The 24,830-nt window shown below is 40.3% G+C and overlaps 1 long non-coding RNA gene across 1 annotated transcript; it reads right to left on the bottom strand.

Moving 5' to 3' along the window:
- Positions 1-4,967: 4,967 nt before the first annotated feature.
- LOC104865466 lies at positions 4,968-17,193 on the bottom strand. The gene is made up of 3 exons (XR_781163.1): positions 16,958-17,193; positions 6,735-6,811; positions 4,968-5,089 (listed from the first exon to the last, which is right to left on the bottom strand). It is a non-coding gene; the product is annotated as an uncharacterized LOC104865466 (long non-coding RNA).
- Positions 17,194-24,830: the final 7,637 nt, after the last annotated feature.

The raw sequence follows: 24,830 nt of genomic DNA, 5'->3' as shown, positions 1-24,830 counted from the left end.
AGAGAGAGAGAGAGAGAGAGAGAGAGAGAGATTCATATTTGTGAGATCAATGAATCCCTAACAAAAAGACTGCCTTCACTGCAAGAACAAGAAAAACCTGAGAAGCCACTTCACAAAAGGACATCCTTCTGTATGCCCATAGACATATCTGAAAAACACTTAACTTTGTTGCTACCTTAAATGGCAAAAATGGCTCACCTCTTCTCCCACCCATCCTCACTCCCTTTGCCATATAACTTGGAGGAAATGACTGGCTCTGAATCTGAGCTAGGCTGTGTGACTCACTCAAACCAAGGGAACTTTAGCAAATGTTGCACACACAAACGTTTGTGAAGTACGTCCACAGTTGTGGTTCATTTGCTTTTGTTCCTGTGTCATGTCTATGAGAACACTTCAAAGAGACTGGTGAAACGGAGATGTGCACGTAACCCAGTGAACCCAGCTGTGGCCAATCTGGATTATTTGGGGGACACCCTCAGTCACCTGAGCCATTCCAGCCACAAAAGATCGTCAGAGCTGCCAAAGCACCTCAGCTGACTCCACATTTGAGATCCATACCACGTACCCAGTAATGCCACTGATTTTTTGTGGTTACTTGTTGTGTTGCATTACTATGGCAAAATATAACTGATACAATTTGTCATGAAAAAAATGTAAATAAAAACGCAATACAACATCGCTATGTGTATTCTAAAATTGCTGAAATAAAAGGAAGGAAAATCCCAAGGGCCAGTATGAATTTAGAGCAGCCAGTATTTTCAGTTGCTACTGGTGTGGTCACCTTGAACAACTGTTTTCAGTATTAATTCCAGGTGAACCTAGGCACACCTTATGACCAGCAGTCCCACTCCTACATGTACAACAGAGATGTGGAAGCGAGTGTGCTCACCTCAGGCAGGCACTGAAATGTTTATGGAACTGTTTGTTGTTATCTAAAGATTAGGAACTACACACGTTGTTCATCAACAATGGAATAGATAAATAAATCATGGTGTAGTCGCACAGGGGAATACCACGTACCAGTGGAATGCACTAGCACACTGATACTCTTTGATACAGACAAAGTTCATACATGTCATGTTGAACAAAAGAAGGCCAACACACATACTGTATGTTTGTATTCGTATAAAGAGAATAAAGGTAACCAGTGTTACAAGGAGGCAGCAGAGTGGGTATTCTTAAGTGGGGTGCACTCTGGGATATTGGTAACACTCTCTTACCTGGCTACAGATTGCGTTGCTGTGTTCAGTTTGTAAAACTCCATTGAACCCAGTGCTTGTCACATGTGCTCTTTTATGTATGTGTATTACTCTTCAGTAGAAAGGCTGAAGGATTATCAAAGGTTCACACCCAAGAGGGGGAGTAAAAATAGATATCAGAGATGCTTCTGGAGTTTAACTGGATTTAAAAGTAGGCTAAAAGTAGGACAGCAACAGCTTCACAGCAACAAAATCAATCTCCCCCTCACATAAGTAAATACAGAGAAGGCAGCCCTGTCCTCCCCTCCTGCTGCTTCACTATTCCTAACTGCCATGGTCCCAGATGTCTGTTCAATGCTGCACCCTCGCGAAGAAGTGACCCTAAAAAGGGCTCTTCCTCTCTTGAATGGAAACTTCCAGAAAGAGGCACATGCTTGTGCTCACATCCCATTAGAAAAGGAGGCAGGCAAAGGTAGTCTGTTTTCCCAAGGATTACTGCCCAACTGAAAAGCAGATTTTTTTTTTCTAAGAAAGGACAGCATAAATACCAGGAGACATTAGTAAACATGGACTTGGCCTTCTACCGAAACCCCTTACCACTATTTTGCCCTTTAACTCTGCCAATCACAGGAATTAATATTCCTCACTGGGTAGCAGCTGGCAAACCTTTAGCAAAGGACCAGCTGGTAAATATTTTAGGCTTTGCTGACCCAAATGTTTCTGCTGCAGCTACTCCACCATTATAGGACAAAGGCAGCCATAGACAATCTGTAAATGAGTATGGCTCTAGTCCAATGACATTCTATTTCCAAACTCAGGCAAAGGCCAAGTTTTCTCCATGGACTGCAGAGACCTCATCCCTGTGACTGGTGTTCTAGACAACCAGTAAATTCCATCACAACAGAGATGTGACCTCCTAATTCCCCATCACATCCTCAGCCCCTAAAATACAGCCATCACTCAAAGATATTGGTAAAAAAGCCTTGATCTCCATATTATAATTTTGATACTGTTTGGTCAAAGAAAAGGGCTTAAACTGAATTTCAGCAAGAGATTTCAGCAATATTCAAGGCAAATGGGAAGGAATAAAGGAAGGGCGGTGTGTGATGGGGTGTGGTGTTGGGTGTGACAGAACTGAAAGAATGATAAGAAATGAAAAATATGTAAGCCTAGTGCTATGGCTTATATCTAGATGTCCCCCAAAGCCTCACAGTCATAGGTGGGGCTTTGGGCAGGTGAGTGGCTTGTACAATACTGGATCATAGTGTGTGATGCAGAATGAGTCCACAGATTGCTTAGCACAGTTCTGGTCATGGATGATGGGCTTACTGAAGAGGGAAGACCCATGCTGGGTGTGGGTGGCACCAACCAATACACTTGTAGCCTAGTGATTGGCTAAAAAGGAAATAAAAAGTGAAAGAAGAAGGAAGGTGTGCTGCTTCCTGCCTGCCATGCTGCGAGCTGTTCATCCTTTGCCTTGCACGGCCACCATGCCACCCTGTATTAGATCAGGCGGCTATGGACTGAAACCTCTACAAGCTATGTTTTAAAATAAACCTTTCCTCCTTTAACTTGTGGGCTTGGGTGTTGTGCTCCAGTGATAAGAAAGTAACTGAAACACCTGGTGCGGTCATCATGTCTTTATACTTAGCCTACAAGCACAGACTTGACCATTTCCAGTACCCACATTCTTGTGGATTCTTTTTGTGTAGGAAGGCTGTGACAGAGGCCCGGAAAAGGTGATTGTTTCCCACAGTGAGGGGATCTAAACATGCTCCCAGCTGGAGGAACCAGTGTTTCTTCAAATTGAGTGATCTTTTCCTTCTGGGGTCAACTCCCATATCCCACTCATCTTTCCTGCTCTGAAAATGGTCCAAGGAAACTCTGTGCTCCTGCTCCTGGCATTCCACAAATAGAACAGAGCAAGACATCACTGAAGGGCAGGAACAGTTTTCCCTTTATTTTGCTTTCGGAAATATATTTGGAACAGCTTGTGCCAGAGTAGGGCTATATCAAAGAAACCATAATCCAAAAGACTAACCCCTTTTAAATGATAACCAACTGCATTTGTATTTTCAGAGAATTACTTTATTTCCGTAAAAAACAGAATTTCCATTTTTCCAATCAAGAAGCGGTGTTTCTAAAGCTTCCTGTGGTCTATTTACATTTCCTACAGTAACCTTCTTAGGCAAGAGACCAAGGAAAATATGAAACATTTTTTTCTATTTCATTTTCCCTTTTTAAAGGAGCCTCTATGTTTTCTTGACCACATGAAGGCCTCTGAAATAACAATTTTCAAATAAAAGTTACTACCAAATTAGCAGATGCCTCTTCATTACAAAAATTATTGGCATTTTTCAGTTGCACCACTGTCTCCTGCTATGTGTTACGTTTTGGATGCCAGTATTACTTTGCCTTGTTTTCCTGTAGAACAATCAGGAAAATAAAATTATCAGATGATTGGACATGTCTTTGAACTGAAGAGCAGGGTGCTTTACAAGACAGGAAGATACTGCTAAGGAGGAGCATATTGTTAAGTAGTTGCAAAAATAGTGAGGGTAGGCAGTAAAAAGCTAGAATGGATTATATTTTTTGATTTGTTTAAGTAATGCTTATTGAAGACTCTTATCTGACCATTACTGGTAGAGGGAAAGAGAAAGGTTAGTCATTATGCTGTATACCTGGAAGACATCCACAGAACTATTTAAAATCACTGTGTTTTAAACAGTGGTCTTGCTCTGATGTTCTCCAAAGGATGTGGGAGAGTCAAGAAGTCTTCAAAATAATTTATATGATGAAGTTCAAGGTTTATTATCATTACAATAATTTATTCTGCAATAACCCAAAACCTTGAAAACCACTCTACCAGGTGCACCAGGAGCAGTGGCTGGCAGCATCTGTGAACAGCAGTCAGCTGTGTCAACTGTTGGGATCCAGCATTATCTGGTGACATCAAGACTGCTAGTAGAGCTATACTTTGCCAATTTATGATTTCCATCTAAATCTAGCAAAGGAACCCTGGGCCGATTGGCAAAACTTTCAAACTCATGGCCTGAGCTAACATTGCTCATAGGGAAGGTTTTTTCTCCACTAGAGAAAAATGCAACTGCCATCCTACTCCTGGACTTTCTTGGCTCCCTCCCCCATTCCTGCTCTGGTAAGTGGACTTACTCACCTGGGTAGCAAATGCAGAATAAGAAAGTAAGTAGAGGGCTGGGGATTTAGCTCAGTGGTTGCCACCGCCTACCTTGCAAATGCAAGGTTTGAGTTTGATCCCTGATACCCTGCAAAAAGAGAGTAAGTAGATCCCTGTCTTCTTTCTTTTGTATGCAAACTGCCTGCCAGGAACATCAGCTTTAAGTGGGTAAGAATGCCTCAGTTAAGAAGTTCACTTCCCTAAAGTTTAGGTGATAGCGTTCAGTCTGGCTTTCATAATCACAAAAGTAAATTGTTGGTTGCCTTACACCAATTTTTTGTTTTATTTCTCAGTTGATCAAGATTTTGGATTGGAAGTAGGTGTGCTATTATAACAAGCCCCCTCCTAAAACTACGGTATCAAATAGTGCAATAGACCATAAATTTCAAGAAATTCAAGAAGGAAAAGGAAGAGGAAAAAAAGAGGAGGGGAGAAAGAAGAGGAGCAATAAGGAGGAGACAGAGCATGAACTTTTGTATAAAAACAAAATAAAACAATGCTATTTGATCAAGACAGAATGAGTGCTTTGAGCCTAGGTGTTTAATAACCAACGTACCAATCTTTGACCTTGGTTACTTTCTTTAATTCTTTTAGACTAATTTCCCAAATGCATCTATGTTCCGGCCGTCCATCATTACAGGGATGTTTAGCAAACCATAGGATATGGACCAAATGTAGCCTGTGGCCTATTTCTCTTTTACAAAGAAAAGAAAAAAAGGTTTTATTAGAACATAGCAGTTAAAAGGTAAACTGAGGCAAAATAAAATTTGAAAGAGTTTATATGAGCAAACAATGATTCATGGATTGGGTAGCTCCAGCTGTGAGTAATTTGGGAACTCCACTGGAGAAGTATAAGGCACAGGCTTTTACAGAGTCAATGTGGAAAGAATACAAAGAAAATAATCTGCTTGCAGTAGTAAAGTTGCATTATTTTGTCTACTTCTCTATAAAGTTGCTTGTTATGTAACTTTAAGTCTGTTCATTGCTTTCATTTGGTTGAGCTTAACTCTTTTTTTTCTTTTCTTTTTTAATACAGGCGTTTACAAGAAATAGCTCTATTTAACATTCACTTATGTTTGCAAATCAATCAATGTTAAGGCAATTTACGTCACCTTGATTGCTTAGTCCACTCTGAGATTTTTCAGGCTGGTTCCTCTCAGCTTGCTCTAACACACCGAAGCCCATTTCTTTGTGTGTGTGTGGCTCATCATGTGTTCGTGCTATTGCAAGAGAGCTGAGCAGTTGTGGCAGAGGCCATGGAATCTGTTCACAGTGGGTGGAGTAGTCAACCGCCCTCTGCTGATTCACGGCTACATCTATGGGTCATTGGGAGGAGTCTGGCCTTGAAATTTGTAGTTTTGACCTTATGCTGGGCCAAAGAAGGACTGACCCGGACATAGGGTGGCTTGTGTGACTGGGATCACCTTATGATAATACATTTGTGAGTCTTGGAGATCTACATGGCAGCTTTACCCACAAGAAACTAAGACTTTGCAAGAGAACAAAGAATGTGACCTCCGCCATATATTCTGGAGATAGGACTTGCATGGGCCAAGACAGAAGGAAAGCTGACTGAAATCTTCATTCAATCAAAAGCCCAACGACCACAAAAGAGAGTTGATAAATGTGCTGTCTTCACTCTGAGGAGACAGAGATTGCAGGAAACTTCATGAACAGAAACTTCAGTATTATAAGAAAAAAATTTTTTCTCAGAAAACAAATGGCTAATATATAGTTTAAATTATATACTTTTTAAAGTATATAATTTCTGTATCCAGAAAAGGTGGAGAAAATTTTAGTAGTTTCAGATGAGAAAAGTAGACCAAGGAAACCTGACAGAAGAACAGCAGAATTTTAAAAATTGTGTGTGTGTGTATGTGTGTGTGTGTATGTGTGTGTAAGGGGAGTTGTTGTACAAGAGAGAAAGCATCCATTAGGGCTCCTGATCGGAGGCTCAGAAGGTGAAGCAACTGTGCTTAAAGAGGTGGGAGGTTGATGGGAGGAGGTACCCACATGTTATAGAGGTAGGAGGCAGAACCCTTCCAGATGTGGGAGTGAGGAAAGACAAATCCACCCGCTTAAACGGAGCTATGCTCGGAGACCTGAATCTACCATACTGTATCCGCTCCAAGACAGGTAGCGTGGCCAACAGCCTCCTGTGCTTCAGTGTAAGAGGTGCCACAGTGACCCAGAGGTTTGCAGAGAATGCTTCCGAGCGGTGCTATTCTGAGATGTCATTCTACAGCCCCTCCAAAGGCATTCTGTTTATAAAAATCACAGTTCAAAGATTCTGGAGTCTCTTACGCCCCACTCCATCAAGGAAAGAATGGTGCCCATACCTGGTCAGTGTGGGAGCAGGTGAAATAATTCTGGATAGGCCACAGCGCTGTGACATTAACTTTCCAGATGGTGGCAGCTGAAACCAAAAAAGTTTGAGTTAAAGTAGATTTTCAACACACACACACACACACACACACAAACACACACATATACACGAAAAAAGAGACACACTTTAAGTTTTCTAAGACAGTTTCCTTATTTAAATGGTAAAATACCTACAACCATGGTTTTTGTCAAGACTAAAAACAAAACTGTCTGTAAAAATGCCTTGTGCCATATTTAGCATATCCAAGATATTCAGTATTCCTAAATATAATGTCCCTCGCATATTCCACAATAAGTAGAGATAGAAGAAAGTAACAGACACAAATAGGAATTATGTACAGAATGTGTCAGAAAGGTCACTGTCAGGCCAGAGATTTAGCTCAGTGGTGCCGCCACCTGCCTTGCATCGTAAAGGTCCTGAGTTCAATCTCTGGTACCGCAAAAAAAAAAAAAGAAAAGAAAAAAAAAGTCACTGTCCCCGTTCAGTCTTTTATTGAGAGCAAATAAAGGTGAAGATTTACGAGTTGCAACTACCACAGATACTACATTCCATAGCTTTTATGCACTTAAACAAAAACACAAAGTGTTGACAATACCTTAAATAAAAAAATGGGAAAACATCATAGGCCACAGTGAAGAGAGATTTTCCACTGAATGAATCACACAAGAGAATGGAATGAAGTGCATGGTCTTGGGTTATGTAACATACACTCCACCCTCTGAATCAGAGCTAAATACACAGCCCCAAAGAAGGTAACAAAACTTTGCTGAACCTGATGTGCCGTGGTGTGCACCCCTCTAGGAGACAGAACCCCTTCAACAGTTCTCAAGAATTTGCTCTCTCCTCCCTCGATTCAACATTCCCCGCCTTCCATCTAGAAACTGACAGTCCTGGCTATCAGGGTAAGCAGTTGAGGAAGTACATGAGTAGAGAGTTTATGCCCTGGAATAAATCAGTCACAAAAGGAAAAGCACTGCAAGAAACATGAATGGGAGACATGGCTGGAAGCAGGTGCTGGGGTGAAGTCTTGCATGTGCTCTGTGGTCCATGGCCAACTTTGTGTGGATTTCTGGCTCTGCCACAGAACCAGACACCGAACAGGGAAATCTTCCACCTAACACTTGCAGATTCATGGCACATGAACACCCCAAACAGAGGGTGAAAGCCAGCTTAACGTCAGGAGTTGGACAATAGATAGAGCATCCAGCGTGGATAGGAGCAGAGAACAGGTTGAGGGTGCCTGTGCTCTCTGAGAACATAGCATGGGCCTGGAGAGATCTCTTCCTGATGAAGAAAGGTCAAAGAAAATAAGTAAAGCTTACCAAAATACAACAAGAAGGGACAGGGAACACATGTGTAATGAAACTTAGTGCCTTAACACAACACACATTTATTATCTCATAGTGTCTATGGGCTGGTGGTCCAGGCTCACCTGGGAAAGCCCTTCTGCTCTGTCTCACAAAGCTGCAACCAAGGCACCAGCCAGGATTGTACCCTCATCTGAAGCTTAGCCAGGGAATGATCTATTTCTATACTCACCCAGGCTGTTGGCAGAATTATTTTCATTGTGGTTCCCAGACTAAGGACTTCAGATTTTGGCTCTCTTGAGCAAAGGCCACCGTTAGCCTTTCCTAGCTATGATCATACATGATATAATCAGGTAATCATGCACATGTCACCAAATACTACCCTCACCTTTGCCACATGCCGATGATGAGAAGTAAGTTACAATTTCTGTCATAGGATGAACATCGGGATGTGTTACAGCCTGCCCGCAGGGCCTCAGTGACCCTGTTCCTGCCCCCTGCAAAGCACATGCACCTTCCCCACGGCCTCCTAATGTCTCCTTTCATTACCACATCACTCAAGCTCCAGTATCTCATACTCTAAATCAGGTCACAGTGTGAATGGCATTTCTCAGGTACAGATCTTCTGTTTGTGGCTCCATGAGACGAAACAGACAAGCTACTCATTCCTCTGAACTAATGATTAAAAAAAAAAAAGGGTAAATGCTGTAGAGATTCTCATTCTATAGATTAAAATAAACAAAGCCACCGCTGTTCCAGTCAATCTGAAATAAGCCGGACAATTGGCAAGAGTAACTTAACTACGTTTCAAGGCCAAGGAAGACTTCCTGTGCGGCTCTTGGCTCCTTCTGGGTTCTTCATTCTGCCCTTTGAATTGCTTGTGCTTGTCCATGAATAGATTTACCCTTGATGAGTTTTCACAGCATTTTTCTGGCTAGTAGAATTGATTGGGCCTCAGGATCCTCCTTTCACTCGTTAGTTCTGTCAGTGTCTGTCTGTGTTTCTATCTCTGTGTTCATCTCCACCTTCAACCCCATCCCCCAATCACTTCCCCAGCCCCATCCCCTTCTCCGTCTCTACCTCCAACCCCATCTGCATCTCCACCTGCATCTCCAGCTCTGGCTTTGTCCCCGTCCATCCATCTCCAATCTCTCTGTCTCTTGAAAACAAGGAACCATCTTGGGGAACCTGACGTGAGAGGAACACAGCTGTGCATGACAACTAGGAACTAAAGATGATGTTTAGGTACCAACCCACCGGAAACGGAAGCCCTCCATCCTAATCATAAGAAACACCCTCAGCGAGCTTGGAAGTGACCTTGTTTCGGGTCAGAAGAGAGTATAATTTTTACCGACAGTCTGATTGCAGCAACGTGAGAAGCAGGAAATCCATCCAAACTGTACCTGCTTTCATGACTTTCAGAAGATGTGAGATAATAAATGTGTGCTGTTTTAAGACGCTAATGTTATAGTAACATCATTACTCAGAAACAAAAAAGATGGCTAATGTTAATAAATCCTATTGGACCATTACACATGAATATTCTTATTTCGTCTATAGCCAATACCCACCTTTTCTTTGTGGACAGATTATTTTGAAGAAATTTAAAATGTTATATAATTTTATTCATACATATTTCAGTATGTGTCTTTAAAATATGAGATCTCTGGTAAAACCTAGCTGCAAACTATTACTGTACTTAAATAATGGAAAACAAACTTCAATGTCGTCAAATAACTCAAGCTCCAGTTTCTCTACTTATCTCTTAAATGTTTTTCCGTAATTTGTTACTCATGTTGAGTTCCAAATAAATTCTATGCATCGGATATTGATTTATCTCTTAAGTTTTCTTTAGTCTGTAAGTGTAATTTCCCTCCCTCATGTCTTACCTCCCTCATTCTTTCTTTCCTTATTGTATTTCTTTTTCCTTGGCAATTGGTTGTCCATGTTGAATTTCTCACTTTCCTAGATAGCTGGCTGGCTGCATTTCTATAGTGTCATTTTTCATACTTCCTCCCTTGTATTACCTAGAACCAAATCTCAAAACCTTGACACTACTGGCACTTTTAGACCAGATAATTCTTTCTTAGAGGGGAGCAGCCCTGTGCATTGTAGGATGTTGAGTGGTGTCCATGGTTTGTCCTCACTATATACCAGCAGGACCCATAGGCGAATGCTGCAAGTGTTAGGGAGAGACCACCCTCGGTTTAGAACAATTACTTGAAAGAACGTTTACCAAAAGTACACAACGTCCTCTTCGGGACATAAAGATAGAGAAGTAGATTGAAGTAGATAGAAGTAGACATTGAGAGAAGTAGGATCCATGAAAAGCATCCAAACTGAAATGACAGCACCTATAATAGCACTTGTCTGAACTTCTAAAATTTTATTTAAACAATTCAATGAAACACCAATTTCTCTAGGAGAATGAAAATGTGCATCAAATCAGTAAACTAGAACATAATTTTTGAGAAACTCCCAGACTACTGACTTAAGAAATTTATTCATTCATACAATAAATATTTACTTATTGGGCATCTATTACATGCCAGATACTATAATGGACACTTCAGAAACAAGAATAAATAATACAGACTTGGTTTAAACCATATGATGCTTCATTCTAATGAGAGACTGGACAATTTCAAGAAAATAAATATAAGAAAATTATTGTTGATGTTTATGAGTTAAATGGGATAAATAAATTGAACATATAGCAGAGACTACTTGGCAAAGAAGAAGCCATTATATATTAAGGAATCAGGAAAGGCTTCTTTGAGATGGCCACAGTGATAAGATCACACCAACTATCCACATAAATAATAAGAAAAACACATTCAAAATACAGGCAATAGCAACTTAAAAGGCTAGTAGGCTTATGCTTCTCATACTAAAATAATTTCTGAGAAGTTACAAGGCCACTTAGTGAAAACTAGTGTCTATTTGAGAAATAACGATATAAGATAGTTATGTCATTTGAAAAGCTTAAATTTTGGCTCAGAAGGAACCATGGTAAAGTTGGGGTGAAGAAGGAGCTGTGCTACTGTGTGGTTCGACTTCTGATTAGACTCAAAGCTCACTAAACTTAACTACACTTGAGGAACTTAAGGATACAGCTTGACTATCAGGAGCATATGCAGGACAGAACACAAGAATGACTTATAACACTCAACCACACCTGTGCCACATGGCCCTGCAAGCTCACCCCAGTGTTTAGTCTCACCAGGTCCCTATAAGCTGTAACAACTCGCATAACTGCTGTGAGCTAAAGAGCTCTGTGTGGCTGTTTCAACTGTTTTTGTTGTCCCACTGAAAAAATAAAAACAAGCAGCCCTTGAGCTTTAGGGCTCTGCTTTAGCTCTGCAACCCCTTTGCTGATAAATGGCTCTGCATCTTTTCTTTATTGGGGAATTAATGAGTTCACTCATGGTACCAAAGACTATATGGACTAATGTGCAAACTCCTCTCCAGGTGTCCCTGAGGAGGCTTGGCCTTGACAGCGGTTAAAGAGGTTAACACTGTCAGAAAGAAGCCAAGTACTTGCAAAGTAACAAGAAGAAAGATGCCTTAAGTGCAGCTCAGAAAGCAGCCAGACCGCACCCTTTGCAGGCTCAAAGGTGCAAAAGTATGAAACTTTCACTTGGGAGAAGAGCCCCCAAAGCCCTTCTCAAGAAGGCTCACCTAAGGAATTGATTCCCTGGGGTTTATTTCATGGTGCTAACCCATTCAGACCTCACAGACTGCTGCTGCATTGGCCCAGGGACCTGTCACCTCTCACTGATAGCCGACTTCGGCATCATCCACATGATGCTTGTTTCACTGGGATGCAGAATGCAGAATGAGAGTCAGGAAGTCTTCTGTTCCAATATTAAAGGAAGGCCTGGGATGGCAGTTAAGGGGGAACATGCATGAGGCTATGGGGATGAAGTTAAAGACTCAGTAGAGACCTCGGGAAGTTGGAGATGCCAAAACATGGAATGTCTGCTGAGGAAAGCTGCTGCCTGTGAATGTAGCTGTCCCCAAACAGAGGCTATGTGGGCTGCAACAAATAAGACCATAGGAGTGGGACAACCTGAGTCCTCTGGAAATCACATCTCACAGCCATGTGCCCTGAAGGCCAAATATGGAGCTCAGGATTTAACTTCTTTCTGAGTTTTGGGTTTGTTTTGGTCCAATTCTTTTCTATCCCAATTCCACCCTTTTGTAATGGGAATGCCCTGTTCCTTGTATTTTAGGATTAGGTAACTGTTTTAGTTACTTCTCTCATTGCTCAGACAAAATACCCAAAACCCCAAGCTAAAGGAGAAAGGGTTTGTTTTAGTTTAAAGTTTGTAGAGGTTTCAGTCCACAGTCAGATGGCTCCAAAGCAGGGCTGCATGGCAGAGGGGACTGGCAGAGGAGAAACAGTCTATGACAAAGCAGTCAGGAGGCAGTGAGCATCAAACCTGTCTTCTTTCTGTCCTTTTATAAACCATTGATTAGTGTCATTTAACCTGAGGATGGAGTTTCTAAAGTATGCTAAACTAACTTAGTTATCACACAACCCTTAATCCCAGTAGCACACACCTTACATCCAACTACCTCTGAAAAGCTCCACCTATGAGCATGAGGCTTTGGGGGAACATCTAGATGCATGCTATAATAATAACTTCTAAAAATTGTGACAGCTAAGTATTTGCCTTGATTCTCAGAAGAGTCCTGGACTTTTGAAAAATGCTGGGACTGCTGAGACTTTGAGGAAGGGATTATTGCATTTCAAGTTGCACATGGGGTATTTGTATTATAGTAAGTGGAATTATGAGCTTGCCATTACCTTTAGCGATTAAGTACAGTTTGAGGAGATGTATTTGGGTGTGAAGTTAACAAGGGGTGGAGTGATGATGAATCCTGAAATGTCCACTTTATTGGACTAGGAAACACCTAGCAGATTAGTAAAGCATGCCTCTGGGGTGTCTGCATAGGTCATGGAGGTGTGACCTTGGGTAGTATATGTGGTCTCTCTCCTGTTCCTCTTTGACATTGTTTCCCTGCTCTACTTCCTGGCCACCTTGAATGGAACAGCTTTGCTCTACCATATCCTCCTGCTATGACACTCCTGCCTTGGAGCCAGCCAAACATGGGCTGAATTCTTCAAAGCTGTGAGCCAATCTAAACCTCTTCTCCTTTAAGTTGCAAGTGTTGAGTGTTTCGTCCCAGTGATGGGAAACTAGAATAATACACTCCCACTATGACATGCAGACTCTCATAGGCCTAAAGCAGTGGAGCCTGTCATGCATGGACTGGAAACTTCAATACTGTAATGTCAGATAAGCTTTATCTTTTTATAATTTAATTACCTTAGGTATTTTGCTTTAGTGACTTACAGCTAACACAGGGATTTTTGATGGGCTAATGGATATGCATGCTTTAGAAATCATAGAGGAAGAAGGGAAGAAGAGAGAATATTTGAAAAAATGCCCAAAAATATTACATATTCTGGGAAAATTAATATAAGCATTAAAATATAGACTCAAAGCAGGATAAATGCAAAGAACCATTTCTAAATACATCATAGTCAAACTTAAAAGCTAAAGATGGGAAGAAAATCACTAAAGTAGCAAAATAAAATTTAAAAGCTTCATATGGAAGTGGTTAGAAAGTCTGAAACTAAAATTAATCTCTTCCAACAATAAAGGACAGTAGGGGTCAACAGGGGATAGTAACAAGTAGAGACAGTGTGTGGCTGGATGACAGAGATTTCAGAAAACAAGAAGTGTTTTTTAGCCTTGGTTTTGTTTTAGACTTTTTTGTAGTGGAAAAGTCTTAATTGTTTAACGTATGTCAGATGTAAGACAGCAAACAATCTACTATATCATCGGACCCAAGGGAGAACCTGGTTCCAGGGAGCAGCCTGGTTTCAGTCAAGTCAACAAAGAAGTGAAAACTCTCAGAAAAATTGTTGGATTCATAGGGAATATTCCACTCTCAGATGAAAATAAGAGAGACGGTTCATACAAAAGGCAGGAAAGGGTAATCAACTTAAGAATTGCTAAGTGTTCCAGGAGAGAGATAAGAATAACACAATATCAAAAAAATAGGAGAGCGAGAGAGAGAAAAAGAAATCCTACTAATATATAGCAATTTAAAATGCCTTTTATTATATAAATATCTGAGTCTACAGATGTAAACATTTCTTGAGTTTCATGTAACATTATCGGTACACTAGAAAGTGAATTGAGAGGAGGGGTAGATCCCACACACAGACATTTTAGAACTCTTTCAATTTAAGGAAAAGATAGAATACTGCCTTCTAGGGATAAAAATCAATTTACAATATAATTTTATGCATTTATGTTGCTATTACTATGGAAAGTCATAAGTGTTCTCATATTTGAGGTTTTTAAAATATATAGTTTTCCTGAGGAAAATGTTTAAAGACTCATTTCAGCCAATGTCATACTAGTTTAGATCTAAAATATCACCTAAAATTCTCATGTGTGTGGAAGGTGACTGGACCATGGGGTACTCTGTTCATCACTGGACTTATCCATTGGTGGACTCAGTAGTTCACATGCTGTCAGGAGGTGGGGCCTGGCTGCAGGTGGTGCACTGTTTTCTGCATTTTATCCTGGAAGGTGCATTCTGATCCCCTGCTCTTCCCTCTCCCCTCTGCTCCCTGGGCTGGATGCTGGAGCAGCTTCCTTCCACCAAGCCCTCCCACCATGCTGCTTTTGTCCTGTGGCCAGCTGACCTCAGACTGAAGTTATGGGAACTGGGCCTCAAATGCCTCTCTTCCTTAAACTGTGTCTGTCAGAAGAAGTAAAAGCAGTAAATAAACATGTGAAAAAGTGTTCCACATCACTGGTCATTCGAGAGATGCAGATGAAAACAACACTGAGATTCCACCTCAACTCACAAAGAATGGCTGCTATCAGGAAATCAACCAATAACAAATGTTGGCGGGGATGTGGGGAGAAAGGAATCCTTCTTCATTGTTGGTGGGAGTGCAGACTGGTGCAACCACTATGGAAATCAATACTGAGATACTTCAGACAACTAGGATTAGAGGTCCCATTTGACACAGCTATTCCTGTGCTAGGTGTCTTCCCAGAGGAATTAAAAGAAGCATACCACAGAGATATATGCTCACCCATGTTCATAGCAGCACAGTTTGTTATAGCTAAAACTTTGAAATGGCCCATTGCCCATCAGCTGGAGACTGGATAAAAGAAGATGTGTGTGTGTGTGTGTGTGTGTGTGTGTGTGTGTGTGTCTGTGTGTGTGTTTAAATATGAAATGGAGTACTACTCAGCCATAAAGAATAAGAAACTAGAGATATTTAGAGCTAAATGTGTATTGAGGCTATACTCTTATGTGAAATAAATGGGACACATGTGTGTAAATACTGGCTAGTTTGTCTTGTGTAAGAAACTAAAAGTGTAAATAAGGATAGGGGCCAGGGATTTAGCTCAGTGGTTTGGTGGCCTGCCTCACAAGTGCAAGGACCTGAGTTCGATCCCTGGTACCACACACACACACACACACAAAAAGGATCAAAATGTATAATTGATATTTTGTAATAGGAAGTAAAGGTCTAAAGGTATTGGGAAAATGGGAGGGATAGGGGAAAGGTAAAAAGGGTAGAGAAAAAATAAGAGAAAAGGAAAAAATGGAAACAAAGTCTTTGTAAATAGGCAGGGGTAAAGGGAGGGCATGGGAATGGAGAAAAAATAAGAAACAAGAAATATCATGTAAAGGTGCAAATTCCCAATGATTCACCTAAAATGTAACAATAAACTTAATAATAAAAAATAAGTTGTGGCTGTCAGATATTTTGTTTCAGTGACAGGAAAGTGACTAATACATTAAAGAAGAATAAATCAAGCACAGAAATGTCATACCATAACTGAGCCTATACAGTGATAACACAGAATATTGAAAAACATATCATAAAAACAATAATTGAAATAGATAATTAGATTTGAAGCTATTTTTCCACAGAAATCTCATGAGCCAAGGTAGAAAGATTAGAGTTTATGAAAATGAAATCCAAACATTGCTAGGGAATTCCCACAATAGAGTACAAGAAACTTCACTCAATAACATAAGTATTGCTTTTCCTGTCACCAATAAAGATAGCCATCATAATGCCTTATTCATTTTCTATCAACACTATCATCCACTCTCCTGACAACTTCTACCATTATAAGTAAGACAATGTATCATAGGTTGTTTTGTTGTGTTTCCATGAGAACTTTGGGCTCTATTTAGGACCAAAAGTGTCAAAAATTTGTACTAAGCTATATTTGTGACCGAAAGTGTTTATAAATCTAAAATATGTCCCTACTCAATTCTATTTATCAAAAAATTCCATGTAGCAAACTGGTCTACATAAAAAATGGAGATAATCATGGAAACCAACTACATCATTAAGGATAAAAAATGACTGTGATCATGATTAATAAGAATGACAGTAGCCACACAATATTTAGTACTTATATCTACTGAACACTGACCTAGCACTTTTCGAGATTCTTACTCATATTATTGCTTTGCATCCAAACAACAGTCCTGTGAAGTTTATGTCATCATTTTATGGAAGAGGAAACAAAAAAAGTTACACAGCTCCTGAGAGGTGGACATCAAATGCAAGCGCTGGGGATCTGATTCCAAAACCACCTCCATAGTATTTACACACACTCCCTGAAAACAAATCCCAGTAATTTAAGAATTTTATAAAATGTTGGGTTAAATATATACTCATTTAGTTCAAATAGAACTACTGACATAATTTAACTACTTCTACTTTGCACACTAGGCCAAAAAGTTAAATTATTGTTTATGTAATGAAAGAAAATTAAAACAACACAATTAATATAAATGAACTAACTTTTCCTATTAAAAGATGAAAGAATTATGCTGTGCAGTGTTCTGATGTCTCTTCTCTAACCCGCCTGTCCAGTGAACCCAGCAGCATCAGAAGGTGTTCAAAATATGGAAAGTATATTTCAGACCACAATTTCTACTGAAGCAAGACCTTTTCTTCCTTATGGAGAGTCAATGGCAAAGGGGCCGCTATAGTCAAGAGAGATCTGTGGCGCTCCAGTGTGTCTAGATCTCCCAGACTTCTGGAGAGCCCCCTGTTCTTCAGCCAGGACATCATAATACTTGAGTAACAGACATACTCAAGCAGAGAACTTAGAACCCTGCTGTTGAGATGTGGATGTCCACCTGGCTACTGGGTGGGTCCTCAGTTCAATCTGGATCACAGATTTCCGGGTCTTTCTTTGCTTATCTGCTACTCTTTGATATACCCTAATGACTTGGCATGAATACAGAAGTAATTCAAACCATGATTAAACAAGTGCAAACATTGATACACCTAGAAAGGGCCAAAATTCAAATGCAGAAATAGCAGGTTAGCCACACTATGAAGTTTCTAAAGAGAAATAAAATCACCACAGGAAGCAGGTGACAATATTAAAAATAATAGCAAACTTACATAACAAAACTGATTTTCACATAAACAGTTTCCATGAATAAACTAGAAAAGGCATGGTCATTGAATTATATATGAGAATAGATAAAAGCACCATTCATCTAAGTGGCAAAATCACAAGACAACAATAAAAGAAGTAGTAGAAGGAAATTAACAACTTCTCACTCTTTGAATCCACACTAACTATTTCTGGTCAGCATATCAGGATTTGATATTTAGTCCCAAGGAAATGGGTGTTTTTGAATTTCAGGATTCAGAAGAAGTTGAAAATAAGGAGAGTTCCAAATAAGGAGAGGACAGAAGTGGATAATAACTTCTAACAACAACAAAATAGGATGGAAAGAAGGAAAGTCCAAATGTCATAAAAATTAAAAATATAACATGAAAATAACACAAGAGGAACAAGCCCCATAAACCAAATCTTAGGAGTGAATTACCCTATTAAAAGAAAGATGATAAAAGCATGTAATTTGGGGGGCAGAAGCTGCTCAGGCTTTATTTTGGAAGAGCCAATTGAATTGATTTTTGGTGAAGAGCATGGGCAGGTATGGGGTACGGGGTACGGGGTGTGGTACGGGGGTGGGATGTGAGGGTGGGGGACCCAAGAGGAGGCAGGGCCGAGCCTCAGGTGCCTCTCTGGTTCCAGGGGCTCCCTGTACAGCTGTCTTCCCATAGGTTGGGGTGGCCCCGACTAGGTGAGGGCTGAGAGAGGGTGCCTGGCAATCCACCCGGGCAGGACATCAAAGGACCTAGACCAGCTTCCTGGTGCAGTCTCGGTCTTCCTCATGAAGGGTGCACTCGGCTTTCCTTGGGAGCCATGGGGTCAGGCTCCTGCTGTGCTCCTTGCCCTCTAGCAGCCCGCAGTAAGCGCCAATCTCGCTGTCTAGCTCCCAGTCCTGCTGGCCTTTTGCAGGGCGGCCGGGTAGGCCCGCTGGGCCTTGGCTTCCTTCACGGCCAGTCCCCAGGGATGCCTTCTGTGCTTCGAGGGCTTCAGTCTCTGCCTGAAGGCAGCTGATGCTGCGGTCATCCCAGATCTCCGTTCCCAGGAGGGTCTGCAGTTCTTCAGATTGGGTCTGCGTGCGCTCTGGAGCTAGGCCGGGCTGTGGCTGGCAACATCCGCAGACTGGGCCTTAACCTCAGCATTCAGGTCCAGGGAGTGGCTGCGTTCGAGCCCTAAGACTAAAGCTCCAGGAGCTCCTCCTCATGCGGTTCTTGCGGACACTGATCTCGTCAGTCCCTGCAGGGAGACTCGCTCCCCACCTTGCTGAGGTGAGCGCCATCCGCCTCCCTCTCGAGGAGGACAAGCTTTCCTCCATCTGTGCCCTTGCTGATCTCATCCTCACACTTGCTCCTGAAGTCCTCCACCAGCCCCTGTATGTTGCAGCTTCTCCGGGCCTGCCCGCTGTGTCCAGCTGCTACAGGACGTTGTTCGTGGACCTCCCAATGCACTCTCTACATTGCTCTGGGCAGTTTCTGCTCAGTCACCAGCATCTCATGCTGCTGCCCCAGGAACCTCACCTTGCCCGTGAATGAGGCAAACTTGTGGAGCACCTTGATCTGCTTCTTCTGAACGCTTTTGGGCCTGCATGTTGGGGTCAACTTCCAGGTTCAGGGGTTCATCAGGATCTGGTTCACCTGCATTCTTCCTGTGGCCTCAGCCTAGCATGGCTGTCCAGACCCAGGTTCCCGGGAAGACGCTGAGGGCTGAGGCCAGAAGTGGACAGACTGCAGGATATCTGCTCACCCTAGTGGACATGGTGCAGGCTGTGTGAAGACAGATTAGAGAAGGAGCCAGGCATCTTTCAGATGGACCACGGGGAAAAAATAGATCCAAGAAACTAAAACCAGCTTTAAATTGTTTAAGAGAAGCACTCAAATCTAAGTGATCTAGAGGAGTTGGAAAACCCTAAGAAAAGCAATTAAATGAAAGTGCAACCAAAAGAGCAGGTCTGACTAGTGATGAATGCTAAATGCTTCAAAGAGCAAAGACACATGGAACTATAAAAAGCAAAACTCCTAAGGATTGGTCAGAAATCCAAATGTACTCAGAACATGTTATTAGAAATTCAAGGAGAATTTAATTTAAAATTCATTCTTGTAGGATTTCTAAATGCAGCTTTTTCATATGGCTAGATCTAGCAAACAACATGTAATATGGTCAATAAATTATTCAGAAACATTGAAAGCTTCCAAGAAAAAGTAGCAATAGTGTACTTATTATTTTTTAAGATGCTAGAAAAAGGATAGCATAAAGGATAACATATAAATAAGCAGTAGAAAGCATTTCATAGCTAAAAGATCAAATTAATGAAAAATTTAAAAATCAGCCTTGTCAAAGACCACGTGATTCTGAAAGTGGTCTCCAGAGACTCAGAAGTGGCCAGAGGACTTATTTTCCAGCACATCACTCTCCTTTTGTGCTCAGCTTATAGGAACCAGTTGCTAAACATCTTTGTCCATCCTTCCCTAGCAGCTGTAGCCTTGCAGATGACACCTGGGCTCAGGAAAGAGGATGTCCAAAGGTGCTCTCGCCTCCTGGTGCAGTGTCTTCTCAGATGAGTTCATTTTCCTTTCAGGAAACATGCCAAGGGACTTTGAAGAAGACTGTTTCCTGCTTTGTAAAAGTGAGACCATACAGGTGACCACAAGGACATCCTTGTTGCAGAGAAAGGAAATGCCACTTTAGAATTTCTAGTAGGACTTTTTAAACCTTTTGTGGAATGTTATCATATAATTTGCAAATAACTCTTACATGAAGAAGAAGAACACTTCATTGAAAAGTACTACTTGGTTGCAGTTAGAAAATTCACAGATCAGCTTTTTGATCAAGGGAGCTCCCAGTGTTATGATGTTTTATTTTCAGATGTGCAGAAAAATTCCTTGGCTGCTTGCACGAGACTCAGTGCAGTAGAGAGGAAAAAGGTAAATAATGACTACATATGCAGGGTTAATGAACCTGCCATGAGCGAATTAGAAGAGATGCTTGGTTAGGAAAACACCAATAGGAAAACTAGCCACTGCAAAGCTTCAATACTCACCACACAATTATGGAAAATTCGAGCACATGATTACTGTTACAAAAGACTCACTGCTGGGGGATTTAAATACCCCACTATCACAAATTGACAGATCTACTAGGCAGAAAATCAACAATGAAATAATAGAACTGAACCAAGCTTTGGAACACATGGACTTAATAGATGTTTATAGAGTATTCCACCCCCAAAAACCAGAATATACATTCTTTTCGGCTGCACATGGATCATTCTCCAAAATAGACCACATATTGGCTCACAAAACAGGTCTAAATAAATGCAAAAAAATTGAAGTCATCCCCTGTTTATTATCAGATCATAGTGCAATCAAACTAGACATCAATAGCACAAGAAACTATAGAAACTTCACAAGCACATGGAAACTGAACAACACTCTCCTAAACAATCAATGGATTACAGAGGAAATTAAAGAAGAAATTAGACAGTTTTTACAAATAAATGAGAATGCCAATACAACATACAGGAATCTTTGGGACACAATGAAAGCAGTTCTACGTGGAAAATTCATAACATTGAATGCCCACACTAGGAAAACAGAGCGGGCTCAAATAAACAACTTAACGATGAAACTTAGACTCCTAGAAAAACAAGAGCAAGAAAAACCCAAAGCTCGAACAAGAGAGGAAATTATAAAGATCCGAGCAGAAATCAATGCAATTGAAATTAAGAAAACGATACAAAAAATAAATGAAACAAAGAGCTGGTTTTTTGAAAGAATAAATAAAATTGACAAACCCTTAGCTAATCTTATCAAAAAAAGGAAAGAAAAGGCTCAGATCCATGCAATTAGGAATGAAAAAGGCGAAGTCACAACAGATCCGAAAGAAATCCAGAGGATCATGAACACCTACTTTGAGAACCTGTACTCTAATAAAATGGAAAACACAGAAGAAATGGACAGATTTCTAGATACTTATGAATTACCAAAGTTGAACGAAGAAGATAAAAACATTTTAAACACCCCAATCACAATCAGTGAAATTGAAAATGTAATTAAAAACTTACCAACAAAGAAAAGCCCAGGCCCTGATGGATTCACTGCTGAATTTTACAAGACATTTAGAGAAGAACTACTACCATTACTCTTCAAACTTTTCAATGAAATTGAAAGAGAAGCTATACTTCCAAATTCATTCCTGGAAGCAAGTATCACTCTGATTCCCAAACCAGAGAAAGATACAACCAAAAAGGAGAACTACAGACCAATCTCCTTAATGAATATAGATGCAAAAATCCTTAATAAGATACTAGCAAACAGAATACAGAGGATTATTAAGAAGATCATCCATCATGACCAAGTCGGATTTATTCCAGAGATGCAAGGGTGGTTCAACATACGAAAGTCAGTGAATGTAATACATTATATTAACAAAGTCAAGGACAAAAACCATATGATCCTCTCAATAGATGCAGAAAAAGCATTTGATAAAATTCAACACCCATTCATGATAAAAACCCTGCAAAAAATTGGAATAGATGGTCTATACCTCAATTTAATAAAGGCTATTTATGAAAAACCATCAGCCAACATCATATTGAATGGCCAAAAACTGAAAACCTTCATGTTAAAATCAGGAACAAGACAAGGATGCCCACTATCGCCACTTCTCTTCAATATAGTTCTGGAAACATTAGCCACAGCAATTAGACAAGAGAAAGAAATTAAAGCAATAAAGATAGGAAAGGAAGAAGTTAAACTATCATTATTTGCTGATGATATGATACTCTACATTGAAGATCCAAAAAACTCCACCAAAAAACTTCTAGACTTAATTGACAGATTCAGTAAAGTATCTGGATACAAGGTGAATACCCAAAAATCAATAGCCTTTCTATACACAAATAACAGACAGACAGAAAGAGAAATAAGGGAAAAAATTCCTTTTACAATAGCATCCAAAAAAATGAAGTATCTAGGAATCAATCTAACAAAAGAAACAAAAGATCTCTACACTGAAAACTACAGCACTCTGAAAAAAGAAATCGAAGAGGATATAAAAAAATGGAAAGATATCCCCTGCTCCTGGGTAGGAAGAATCAACATAGTGAAAATGGCCATACTACCGAAACTGCTATATACATTCAATGCAATGCCAATTGAAATTCCAACACTATATTTCACAGAACTAGAAAAAAGAATCCAAAAATTCATTTGGAACCACAAGAGACCTAGAATAGCAAAAGCCATTATAGGCAACAGTCACATGGCACCAGGTGTAACAATTCCCAATTTGAAACTATACTACAAAGCCACTGTGATAAAATCAGCATGGTACTGGCAAAGAAATAGGCCTGAGGATCAATGGAACAGACTGGAAGACACAAAAACAAATGCAGATGTACTCAGCTACCTCATCTTCGACAAAGGAGCTCACCATCCTCAGTGGAGGAAAGATAGCCTCTTTAATAAATGGTGTTGGAAAAACTGGATATCAACCTGTCACAGATTAAAATTAGACCCTTATCTTTCGCCATGCACTAAATTAAAATCCAAATGGATTAAAGATCTAAATATTAAAACAGAAACATTAAACTTGCTGGAAAGTAAGTTAGGCAGAACTCTGGAAGACATTGGTATAGGAAAAGACTTTATGAACAAATCCTCAGTAGCACGGGAACTAGCAGAAAGAATCAACAACTGGGATCTCATCTTACTAAAAAGCTTCTGTACTTCAAAAGAAACCATTAGCAGAACTAAGAGACAATCTACAATGTGGGAAAAAATTTTTACCAGCTGTACCTCAGACAAAGGACTATTATCAAGGATATATAAAGAACTCAAAACAATCAGTCCCCCCAAATATAAAGACCCGATCCAAAAATGGGCATCCGAAATGAACAGACATTTCTCATACAAAGAAGTGAAAGCAGCAAGAAAATATATGAAAAAATGTTCCACATCACTGGTCATTCGAGAGATGCAGATGAAAACAACACTGAGATTCCACCTCACCCCACAAAGAATGGCTGCTATCAAGAAATCACACAATAACAAATGTTGGCGGGGTTGTGGGGAGAAAGGAACCCTCCTCCATTGTTGGTGGGAGTGCAGACTAGTGCAACCACTATGGAAATCAATATGGAGATACCTCAAAGAGCTTGGACTGGAGGTTCCATTTGACCCAGCCATCCCTCTGTTGGGTATCTTTCCAAGAGAACTAAAAGAATCATATCACAGAGAAGTATGTGCACCCATGTTTATAGCGGCACAGTTTGTAATAGCTAAATCTTGGAAACAACCTATTTGCCCATCCGTTGGAAACTGGATAAAGAAGTTGTGGTTTTTCTATAAAATGGAATATTACTCAGCCATAAAGAGCGAGAGAATAGATTCATTCATAGGAAAATGGATACATATTGAAGATATACTCCTAAGTGAAATAAATAAGTCCCACATGTGTAAATACCAAATAGTTTCCCTGGTGTGAATATTCTGCAACAATGCATAAGATTCTAATAAGATTACTGACATTTAGAAATGGGAGGAAAGGAGCTAAAGGTGTAGGGAAGGTGTGATACGTAGGGGAAGAACAAAAAGGGAAAAGAAAAAAATGTGAGAGAATGAAAAGATGAAAATAAAGTGTTTGTAGATGGGGAGGGGAGGAGGGGGTGAAGGGAGGGCAGAGGTAAGGGGAAAAAATGAGAATCAAGACTTGCCATGTAAAGGTACATGATCCCAACAATGAATGTAACTGTACTGTATCCCTAAATGTACCAATAAACTCAATAAAAAAAAAAAAAACAAAAAAAACAAAAGACTCACTGCTGCAAACAGGGACACAATGGAAGACACACATCTTGTGCTCTGCAGGACTTTGTGATCTGCAGACGGAGTAGAGGGATGGATCAGTTGGAGCCATCAGGATAATCTTCCAACTACGTTGGTTAATGGCATTTGTGTCCACTCCATTCGTGTTTTCAAATAAAACAATCTTTTGGGGAAAAAATGAGATTTTAGAGGGTGAGCAAATTGTGTTTTCTCTGCATATTCTCAGCTGTGTTGCTCCCAGGTTCTTTTTCAAAGCAAGACCTGACAAAAGTGTCCAACCAGTTTTGAACACTCATGAAAATATAAGTCAACACGTGTCAAAGCATCACTGCCAGGTATCTTGAATATTAACCAAATCAACTAAATAACAGTATTAAAATGCTGCCCCACCCTATCTTTGTATTAGATAGCTCTAAGCTTTTCCTACAATGAGTTAAAG

Source organism: Fukomys damarensis, unplaced genomic scaffold (assembly GCF_012274545.1).
Source record: "Fukomys damarensis isolate Sample0158 unplaced genomic scaffold, DMR_v1.0_HiC HiC_scaffold_15, whole genome shotgun sequence".
Lineage (NCBI taxonomy): Eukaryota > Metazoa > Chordata > Mammalia > Rodentia > Bathyergidae > Fukomys > Fukomys damarensis.
This window is presented reverse-complemented; position numbering and strand designations above follow the sequence as displayed.